The sequence below is a fragment of the Macaca nemestrina genome, chromosome 7 (assembly GCF_043159975.1).
Source record: "Macaca nemestrina isolate mMacNem1 chromosome 7, mMacNem.hap1, whole genome shotgun sequence".
NCBI lineage: Eukaryota > Metazoa > Chordata > Mammalia > Primates > Cercopithecidae > Macaca > Macaca nemestrina.
This window is the reverse complement of record NC_092131.1, coordinates 152,299,812-152,312,147: the sequence shown is the minus strand read 5'-3', so window position 1 is coordinate 152,312,147 and position 12,336 is coordinate 152,299,812.

Sequence of the window (12,336 nt, the reverse complement as noted above, 5' to 3'; positions counted from 1 at the left end):
TTATTTTCTAAATTTCCATCTTTATCATGATTTACTCTCCTGTCTGGGAGAGATTTACTAAGCCAAGATTCAAGCAGAAAGTAGTGTTTTATCACAGCAATTTTCTTTCCACAATATATAAGAGTGTGAGTCATACTCTCTCAGTTTACCTTGTCCCTTATGCCTGCTACTTAAAAATAACACAATTCATAACCCTTGAAATATAAAAATATTGCTCTTCTTTCCAATTCTAACTGGCAATAGCAATCATAGACTGAGGTGGGCAGCATCTTAAATTATCCCCAGTGATCTCTGTCTTCTGTATAATCTCCTAACCTTGAGGGTGGTTTGGATCTAGTGAGTTACTTCTAATTAACAGAATATGCCAAAAAATGACAGGATGTCACTTCCAAGATTAGGGTTAAAAAAAAGCTGTGACTTCTGTCTTGCTCTCTCTCCCTCACTTGCACCCTCCTTTGCCCTATCACTTGCTCATTCTGTTGAAGTCAGCTACCATGTTGTGAACTACCCTATGAAGAAGCCCACACAGAAAGGAACTGAAAGAAGCATCTGGCCATCAGCCAGTAGGCAACCAAAGCCCTCATCCAAAGCTCAAGAGAACTAAATCCTGCCAACCATGTGATCTTAGAAATGGATAATTCTCCATTCAAGTCTTCAGATGAGACTATAAGCCCAGCAGCTTAGTTCATTCAGACTACTATAACAAATACCATAAATTGGGTAGCCTACAAACAACAGAAATTTATTTCTCATAGTTCTAGAGGCTGAGAAGTTCAAGAGCAAGGTGATAGCAGATTCAGTGTCTGATAAGGACCTGCTTTCTGGTTCATAGACAGAGCCTTCTTGCTGTGTCCTCACATGGTGAAAGGCACTGCTAGCTCTCTAGGTTATCTCTTGTAAGGGCACAAATCCCATTCATGAGGGCTTTGCACTCATCGCCTAATCACCTCCCAAAGTCTCCATCTCCAAATACCATTACCTTGGGGGCTAGAATTTCAACATATGAATTTTGGTGAGGCATAAGTATTCAGTAAATTGCACTCAACCTTGTGAGAGACCCAGAGCAAAGAACCCAATGAAGTCATGCTCACTGAAATTATAAGGTAATAACTATTTTAAGAAACTATGTTTGAAAGTAATTTGTTATACATCAATAGAAAATTAATGGACTCTTATTAAACTATGCTGCAAATTTGACACTGCAACAGATCAATTCATCTTATCAGCCCCACATGCATTCCTTCACCCTCATTAGTGAAGCCAGTTCTATCCTGTGTGCATTGCTTTATGACATCAATCAATTTCCATATTCTCTTGGCCTGCTCCTTAGTCTACTCTGCAATTCTCATCCCGCAACCTCATTTATGTTATTGGCACCTTTATGATTCATAGTATTTTCCTTTCTTCTTGTTCCTAATAAGCCTCACACATTTTCCCCATAGTAGATGCTCAGTAAATTATTGTGAATGTATTTAAATGTCAACATTAATTTCAAATTATTCGTTCAAAATATTTACTGAGTACCTATTAAATAGTAGGCACAAAGGACGCAGTGGTGAATAAAAATAGACACAAGCCCTGCCTTCATGGAGCTTATCATCTAGAAGGAGGCTGATAGTGATACCAGTGAATTACATGAGCAAATGTGTTAAGTATTAAGTTTCCTGAATGGGAGCAAAAGATGCTATAAGAATACTAGAAATAAAGGGATTTTATCACGTGAAGGAGATTAGAGGAGACTCCCTGAGAAAGTGGTAACTGAAGTAAGCTCTCAAAGGTGCATAAAGGGAGTTAATCTGGTAAAAGTGAACTGGGGGGGTTGATGAGGATGGAACCACCCAAGACAGAGGGACCATCATGTGCAATGTGGAATGTCTGCAGCTCTTAAAGAGAGCCAGTGAGTCTTGATGATAAAGGGCTACGGACATATGATGTGAGATGAGTGGATAGGTAGGTGAGGGCCAGACCTGAGCCTGTCTTATTCTAGGCCAACTTTGAATAATAGAAATTCAAGACTATCCAGAAATTTCTCTACTCCAACTACATCCTCTTTGTAGCACTCCAGCCACTCAGGTCTCAAATATTCATTGGCCCCCTGGTAGGAAGTTGCTTTTTGAAACTTCTTTTGATGACACCACTAAAAGAAATTGTGACCATGAAAATACGAAAAGAACCAGCCCCTGACCACAAAGGGTGTGCGTTTTAGTAGGGGACTAACATTGGAAAAAACTTAACAGTCTCTGGATCACAACATGGCTGCACACAAAGTCATAAACTAAATGCCATAAGAGGACTCCAATTTAAATAACCCTAGGGGGAAAAAGGAGCTGAGTAAGGGGTATATCCCACTTGGTCTTGATTCATACAAGCCATTTTCAAGCCTCTCCTGGGTTAGCCAGTCTCAGGCCTCTCAAAGATGTCTTGTGGCACAGTCTATATCATGAGAAGAGAGAAAGAGATCTCAAAAAATAGAAATGGAGGAGGGGCACCCAAGATGGCCGAATAGGAAGAGCTCCAGCCTCCACCTCCCAGTGTGAGCAACACAGAAGACAGGTGATTTCTGCATTTCCAACTGAGGTACCAGGTTCATCTCACTGGGGCGTGTCAGACAGTCGGTGCTGGTCAGCGGGTGCAGCCCGACCAGTGAGAGCTGAAGCAGGGCAAGGCATCGCCTCACCTGGGAAGTGCAAGGGGGAAGGGAATTCCTTTTCCTAACCAAGGAAAACTGAGACACACAACACCTGGAAAATCCAGTAACTCCCACCCTAACACTGTGCTTCACCAAAGGTCTTAGCAAATGGCACACCAGGAGATTATATCCCACACCTGGCCTGGAGGGTCCCACACCCAAGGAGCTTCCCTCATTGCTAGCACAGCAGTCTGAGATCTAACTGCAAGATGGCAGCGAGGCTGGGGGAGGGGCGCCAGTCATTGCTGAGGCTTAAGCAGGTAAACAAAGCCACCGGGAAGCTCAAATTGGGTGAAGCCCACTGCAGATCAAGGAGGCCTGCCTGCCTCTGTAGACTCCACCTCTGGGGTCAGGGCATAGCTAAACAAAAAGCAGCAGAAACCTCTGCAGATGTAAATGTCCCTGTCTGACAGCTTTGAAGAAAGCAGTGGTTCTCCCAGCATGGAGGTTGAGATCTGAGAACATTCTTAAAGAAAAGAATTTTCAACCCAGAATTTCATATCCAGCCAAACTAAGTTTCACAAGTGAAGGAGAAATAAAATCCTTTACAGATGAGAAAATGCTTACAGATTTTGTCACCACCAGGCCTGCCCTACAAGAGATCCTGAAGGAAGCACTAAACATGGAAAGGAACAACCAGTACCAGCCATTGCAAAAACATGCCAAAATGTAAAGACCATCGAGGCTAGGAAGAAACTACATTAACTAACGAGCAAAATAACCAGTTAATATCATAATGACAGGATCAAGTTCACACATAACAATCTTAACCTTAAATGTAAATGGACTAAATGATCCAATTAAAAGACACAGAGTGGCAAACTGGATAAAGAGTCAAGACCCATCAGTTTGCTGTATTCAGGAGACCCATCTCACATGCAGAGACATACATAGGCTCAAAATAAAGGGATGGAGGAAGATCTACCAAGCAAATGGAAAACAAAACAAAAAAAAAAGGCAGGGGTTACAATCCTAGTCTCTGATAAAACAGACATTAAACCATCAAAGATCAAAAGAGACAAAGAAGGCCGGTACATAATGGTAAAGGGATCAATTCATCAGGAAGAGCTAACTATCCTAAATATATATGCACCCAATATAGGAGCACCCAGATTCATAAAGCAAGTCCTTAGAGACTTACAAAGAGACTTAGACTCCTGTACAATAATAATGGGAGACTTTAACACCCCCCTGTCAACATTAGACAGATCAATGAGACAGAAAGTTAACAAGGATATCCAGGAATTGAACTCAACTCTGCACCAAGCAGACCTAATAGACATCTACAGAACTCTCCACCACAAATCAACAGAATATACATTCTTCTCAGCACCACATCACACTTATTCCAAAATTGACCACATAGTTGGAAGTAAAGCACTCCTCAGCAAATGTAAAAGAATAGAAAATATAACAAACTGTCCCTCAAACCACAGTGCAATCAAAATAGAACTCAGAACTAAGAAACTCAATCAAAACCGCTCAACTACATGGAAACTGAACAACGTGCTCCTGAATGACTACTGGGTACATAACGAAATGAAGGCAGAAATAAAGATGTTCTTTAAAATCAATGAGAACAAAGATACAACATACCAGAATCTCTGGGACACATTTAAAGCAATGTGTAGAGGGAAAGCAGGAAAGATCTAAAATTGACACCCTAACATCACAATTAAAAGAACTAGAGAAGCAAGAGCAAACACATTCAAAAGCTAGCAGAAGGCAAGAAATAACTAAGATCAGAGCAGAACTGAAGGAGATAGAGACACAAAAATGCCTCCCAAAAAATCAATGAATGCAGGAGCTGGTTTTTTGAAAAGATCAACAAAATTGATAGACCGCTAGCAAGACTAATAAAGAAGAAAAGAGAGAAGAATCAAATAGACACAATAAAAAAATGATAAAGGGGATATCACCACTGACCCCACAGAAATACAAACTACCATCAGAGAATACTATAAACACCTCTACGCAAATAAACTAGAAAACCTAGAAGAAATGGATAATTTCCTGGACTCTCCCAAGACTAAACCAGGAAGAAGTTGAATCCCTGAATAAACCGATAGTAGGCTCTGAAATTGAGGCAATAATTAATAGCCTACCAACCAAAAAAAGTCTAGGACCAGACGGATTCACAGCCGAATTCTACTAGAAGTACAAGGAGGAGCTGGTACCATTCCTTCTGAAACTGTTCCAATCAATAGAAAAAGAGGAAATCCTCCCTAATTCATTTTATGAGGCCAATATCATCCTGATACCAAAGCCTGGCAGAGACACAAGAAAAAAAGAGAATTTTAGACCAATATCCCTAATGAACATCGATACAAAAATCCTCAATAAAATACTGGCAAACCAAATCCAGCAGTACATCAAAAAGCTTATCCACCATGATCAAGTGGGCTTCATCCCTGGGATGCAAGGCTGGTTCAATATATGCAAATCAATAAATGTAATTCAGCATATAAACAGAACCAAAGACAAAAACCACATGATTATCTCAATAGATGCAGAAAAGGCCTTTGACAAAATTCAACAGCCCTTCATGCTAAAAACGCTCAATAAATTCGGTATTGATGGAACGTATCTCAAAATAATAAGAGCTATTTATGACAAACCCACAGCCAATACCATACTGAATGGACAAAAACTGGAAGCATTCCCTTTGAAAACTGACACAAGACAGGGATGCCCTCTCTCACCACTCCTATTCAACATAGTGTTAGAAGTTCTGGCTAGGGCAATCAGGCAAGAGAAAGAAATAAAGTGTATTCAGTTAAGAAAAGAAGAAGTCAAATTGTCCCTGTTTGCAGATGATGTGATTGTATATTTAGAAAACCCCATCGTCTCAGCCCAAAATCTCCTTATGCTGATAAGCAACTTCAGCAAAGTCTCAGGATACAAAATCAATGTGCAAAAATCACAAGCATTCTTACACACCAGTAACAGACAAACAGAGAGTCAAATCATGAATGAACTCCCATTCACAATAGCTTCGAAGAGAATAAAATACCTAGGAATCCAACTTACAAGGGATGTGAAGGACCTCTTCAAGGAGAACTATAAACCACTGCTCAGTGAAATAAAAGAGGACACAAACAAATGGAAGATCATACCACGCTCATGGATAGGAAGAATCAATATTGTGAAAATGGCCATACTGCCCAAGGTAATTTATAGGTTCACTGCCATCTCCAGTAAGCTAACAATGACTTTCTTCACAGAATTGGAAAAAACTGCTTTAAAGTTCATATGGAACCAGAAAAGACCCTGCATTGCCAAGACAATCCTAAGCCAAAAGAACAAAGCTGGAGGCATCATGCTACCTGACATCAAACTATACTACAAGGCTACAGTAACCAAAACATCATGGTACTGGTACCAAAACAGAGATATAGACCAATGGAACAGAACAGAGCCCTCAGAAATAATACCACACATCTACAGCCATCTGATCTTTGATAAACCTGACAAAAACAAGAAATGGGGAAGGATTCTCTATTTAACAAATGATGCGGGGAAAATTGGCTAGCCATAAGTAGAAAGCTGAAACTGGATCCTTTCTTTACTCTTTATACGAAAATTAATTCAAGATGGATTAGAGACTTAAATGTTTGACCTAAAACCATAAAAACCCTAGAAGAAAACCTAGGTAATACCATTCAGGACATAGGCATTGGCAAGGACTTCATGTCTAAAACACCAAAAGCAATGGCAACAAAAGCCAAATTGACAAATGGGATCTAATTAAACTAAAGAGCTTCTGCACAGCAAAAGAAACTACCATCAGAGTGAACAGGCAACCTACAGAATGGGAGAAAATTTTTGCAATCTACTCATCTGACAGGGGGCTAATATCCAGAAACTACAAAGAACTCAATCAAATTTACAAAAAAAAAACAAACAACCCCATCAAAAGTGGGCAAAGGATATGAACAGACATTTCTCAAAAGAAGACATTCATACAGCCAATAGACACATGAAAAAATGCTCATCATCATTCACCATCAGAGAAATGCAAATCAAAACCACAATGAGATACCATCTCATACCAGTTAGAATGGCAATCATTAAAAAGTCAGGAGACAACAGGTGCTGGAGAGGATGTGGAGAAATAGGAACATTTTTACACTGTTGGTGAAACTGTAAACTAGTTCAACCATTGTGGAAAACAGTGTGGCGATCCCTCAAGGATCTAGAACTAGAAATACCATTTGACCCAGCCATCCCATTACTGGGTATACACCCCAAGGATTATAAATCATGCTGCTATAAAGACACATGCACACATATGTTTATTGCAGCACTATTCGCAATAGCAAAGACTTGGAATCAACCCAAATGTCCATCAGTGACAGACTGGATTAAGAAAATGTGGCACATATACACCATGGAATACTATGCAGCAATAAAAAAGGATGAGTTCATGTCCTTTGTAGGGACATGGATGCAGCTGGAAACCATCATTCTCAGCAAACTATGGCAAGAACAGAAAACCAAACACAGCAGGTTCTCACTCATAGGTGGGAATAGAACAACGAGATCACTTGGACACAGGAAGGGGAACATCACAGACCGGGGCCTATTGTGGGGAGCATGGAGGGGGGAGGGATAGCATTAGGAGATATACCTAATGAAAATGAGGAGTTAATGGGTGCAGCACACCAACATGGCACATGTATACATATGTAACAAACCTGCACGTTGTGCACATGTACCCTAGAACTTAAAAGTATAATAAAAAAAAAAAATAGAAATGGAAACAAAGACCCATGAAACTGATAGAAGACAGAAAGGGCAGAAGGAACCAAGGCTACTTCTATAGAACTCTGTACTGAATAGCTCAAAGTTACTGTTCTCTTTGGGATGCTGCAGCCATTTTGCTCATGTTACGTGGAAATGATAGAGGATGGCAAGCACGTATGACTTCTGTGCCTCGCGCAAATTGATGCTCATAATAGACACATTTTGAACAATTTGGGGAAGGGTCATTTATTATACAGGATGCCTTCATCTACAGGGGTGATAGAGGTTTTCACAGAAGGAATTGAATAGTTTGTGAACTCAAGGTGACTTAGAGCTCTGTTTCTCTCTCCTCTTCCCCCTAGCTTTGGAATGCAGCCAGCCAGTGTGAATGGCCTCACAAGACTTCCTGTAAGGCTAGGAGTATGAGCAGAAGAGGCAGTTTGTGAGCCCCCCAGGGAAAGCTCTCTACTCATTGATTCTATTTGGCCCTACCTATGCAGGCATCCCCCTCTTGAACTCAGCCTTTAATACTCAGAATTTCAGTAGATCTTAAGCAACCATGACAGTCTTCAGCAGCCCTCACTGCAGGATTTTAGGCTCAAACACAACCATCCATGGAATGAAAACTTGAATAGTAAATTCCAAATATGCCATAATATTGGAAAACTTTCCACATGGAATTTTTAGGTATGTACAGATTTTCACTAATAAAAATAGCCACCATTTGTTAATTGTGTTCCTGGTACACCATTCTATATGTATTATCTCACTCAATCCACATACAGAGCCCTACCATTATCTTTATTTTACAGATGGAGAAGCAAAAGCTCAGAAAGTTTAAGAAACCTTCTCCAAGATATAGAGTAAGTAGCAGCGATAGAATTTTAACTCACGTGAGTCTATTTCTGGGAACCAACAGCTTAACCTTAATGTTATTTTATCTGTAAAGCCTTGCGTGATATACCCATTTACTATGCCCACACTGGACTCTGAACCCATTTATATTAACACAAAAAGCATTATATAATATTAATTATTATTTAGGATTTTGTGAAAACCTCTTTGAGTGTATTCCCTAGCACTATGCCTGGCATACGGTGAGCCCTCCAATATTTATAGAAAAAATGAATATGCATCAAGGTAATTTCCAGAGAAATTAACTTCTCTGGAAATTTTCTCTGGAAATTACCTTGATGCACAGGTAATTTGTCCATTCCAGGAACAAGGCATGGACTAATTTTAGAGAAAGTAATAGCAGTTATGCTAAACAGCCAACCAGAGACTGCTTAGTCGCCTCTGCTGCTGACCTCTGAAGAGGACATTTATCTTTGAGACAGGTACTTATCCTGTTCAGTGATTACCACAGGGACTTGGAGGCCCCTTCAAAGCTAAAATCTCCCCTCACCATGGCCCAGGCAACCTCATCAAAACATCTTGTCTGAGCGCAGAGCCTGGGACCCTAGTCACACACTCCTGTCTTCTGAAGAAACATCTTTCTTCACAGGGCAGGACCTAGGAAGCATGACTTATCATGAATCAGGGAAAACCCAGGGAAAGTGAGGGCTGCTGTGGTTTCTCCTCTTCCTGTGGAAAGGTCAGTTGATCCTGGGCCTGAGCTCTCCCATGAAGCCTGGGATGCTCGCCTGATGTCACTAATCTGTTCACTTGGCTTCACATCCTCTCCTTCTCCTCCCCCAGGGCCAGAATGACACCTCAGGGGACTCACATCTGATTCATACCAGACATTGAGAGAAAGGAAATGAAAAGTGAGGACAGACATTCCTTCCCTCAGCTGAGTGGAAGTCCCAGTAGTCATAATAACTAGCAGTCACTGAACATGTGTGGTATGCCAGCCACTGTGCTGAGGACTATAATGCACAGTAAATGTTAACTCTTCCGTTTACTGAGTGCTTACACTGTACCAGCCACTATTCCAGGAGCTTTACAAGTATTATTTCATTTAATCCTTATGACAACCCCATGAGGTGAATCCTGTTATTATCACCATTTTACAGATACGAAAACTGAAGCAGGGAGAGAAGAAATAACTTTCCCAGGGCCACAGAGCTGAAATGTGATAGAAGGAGGTTTGAACTCAGACAGCCTGGCTTGAGAACCCATTCATTTAACTATTAAAATATATGAACAAATTCTTACAAGTCCTCTGTGGTGATTGCCACTTTCCCATTTTGCAGATGAGGAAGCTGAGGTTCTACTGATGTTCAATGACTGGAGTGAGATGAGGAAGCAATTAACTGGGGTAGGAAGAATGTGATTTCATTCTTGTCCCAGGTCTTGAGCTCTTTCCATAGCATCATGTTGTGTAGGAGATCGGTCAGGGTGGTGGGAAAAGCTATAAGGAAAGATGCAAACCTTTTTGAACAGTTGGAAGGTCTTGCAAAAGCTTTGGGAGAGAATAAAACTGAAGGCAGCTAATTCTCTTACCCTGAGGCTAAGGGCAAGGACGAGGTAACAAGGGAGTGTAAAGAAATCTATCTAGATAAGCTTATTTACTTATGTCATCCAGAGACCGACCTTTGATCATCGGTGCACAAGACTGCTCCCTGCAAGAGGGGACAACAATGTTAATTACTCACAGATTGTGTTGGTTCCAGGCCTTTGACACTATACCAGTACTGAATAAATACAAGCAGCTCTGGCTTATCAGGGCTGCTGGCTCTTTGGCCACCTAGTGCCAGGCAGTCCCCTAGCTGCTCTTATCGGATACCTGTGTCTGAGTACTCCTTTTGTCTGTTGCTCAGCCAGGGTCTGTGGGACAAATCCAGCAGCTGGTGCCCCATGTGAGGAATGCTGCAACAGATCACAATGGAACCTTGAAAAATGAAAGTGAAGAGACTCTGCAGTCAGTAAGTCATTGGTGTCCACTCAGGATTTCCAAGTTTGAGGGTTTCATCATGAGACAACAGTTATCAGCTCAACAGAAACAGTATATAAAAGTATTGAAATAGCTCCTTAAAGCTAGCAGAGCCTCAGTTTCGCAGGCTCAATTAAGGGACGTAATGCAAACTGTTGTTTCCCATAACCCATGGTTCTGGAAGAAGGCACACTAGACCTAGAGGTCTGAGAACAAGTGGGGAGAAATCTTAAACGCAATTATGCTTAAGGGCAACAGGTCCCGGTAACATCTTTAATGTTATGGGCCTTAGTCAGGGCAGATTTGGCCCCACTCTACATGGAAGAGTCTAAAAAGGGAAGGGAGGAGGAACTATCCCCTACCTTACCACCACCTCCTCCTCCCTCAGCCCCGCTGTTACCAGTGAAAGGTACAAAAGAGAAAACGGAGATTTTTCCTGAGCCCCTTCCTTGAATATATTAATTGGAAAAAAGACAAGGTCCCACACTGCAGCTATGGGACCCGTCTTAGGCAGGCAGCATTAGAAGGGGAGCTCTTGGCCTGCCTGGTAATGCAAGATTGACAAGGCAATCAGGTATATGAACCCATTTATTTTGATGCTTATAAAGAGATAAGAAAAAGCATTAAAGAAAACAGAGCCACTAGCCCATTTACAAAAGGATTAACTGAAGCCATCGCAGACAACTTCTGTATGACACCATGGGACTGGTCAGTGCTAGCTAAAACAACTTTAGAGCCCAGTCAATACCTCTTCTGGAAGGCAGAATATGATGAGTTGTGCAAACAAGCCAACCAGAATCAATTGGCTGGGCAAGACATAACAGCTGCTCTTCTCCAGGGCAGGGGTCCCTATGCCAATGTACAACAACAATTAAGTTTTGTTCCCCAAGCCTATACCCAAGTGTTTTTGTTTGCTTTTAGGGCTTGGGACCGAATTCCTAAAAGCGGAGTTCAACAGGTATCTTTTATAAATGTTCGACAAGGGCCTCAGAAGCCATTTGTTCAATTTGTCAATCTGTTAACCCTGGCAATTAAAAGACAAATTAGTCATGCCCAGGTCGCTGATATCTTATTGTTGCAACTGGCTTATAAAAATGTTAATGTGGATTGCCAACAGGCAATGCAGGCAATCAGAGGAAAAGCAGCTACAGTCGGGGAATTTGTCTGAGTATGTCAACTGGTAGGGACTGAAACACACAAAGCCAAAATATTGGCTATGGCATTAAAGCCTCCTAAAGAGAAAAGGAAGAAAAACCCAAATTGTTTTCTAAGCAGAGAGCCAGGTCATATGAAGCGGGAATGCCCCAATAGTAGAGACCAAGTTAACTCAGGAAAAGAACTCCCTTCTGTATATCCCCAATGTAAAAAGGGGAAACATTGGGCAAATCAATGCAAGTACAAATTTGATAAAAACAGCAATCCCCTAGGTGAGAAACTTAATAAGGGGTCAGCCCCAGACCCCGCTCCTAACTGGGGCAATGCCAACAGCTTTCCTCGGTCAGATGGAAAGCCCGCAGTCCTCTCTCTCAGAGCAGCCACCTCTAGGAGCACAGGCCTGGACTTACTCTGCCCCAACAAATTAGTGCTAAAAGAAGGAGAAGATCCTAAAAGGGTTGCAACAGGGATCTGGGGCCCACTGCCTCAGGGAACAGTGGGATTAGTCCTAGGGTGATCAGGCCTATCCAGTAGAGGAATCAATGTGTTCACCAGGGTAATTGATAGTGATTACCAAGGTGAGATATTATGATGGAATGTAAAGGTCTGCATATTCTTCCCCTGGATCAAAGATAGCTCAGTTACTACTCTTATCATACTGGGTCCCCAACACTCAGGGAAAGGAAAGGGGAAAGGGAAGTTTTGGAAGCATGGGAGCCACAGGGGTATACTGGAACCAATTAATCACTGATCAGAGACCCATGATTACCTTAAAAATTGGAAATAAAAATTTTACTGGCTTATTGTACACAGAGGCAGACATTTTTATCATTAGTGATCAAAACTGACCGGAAACTTGGCCTTGGGTCAC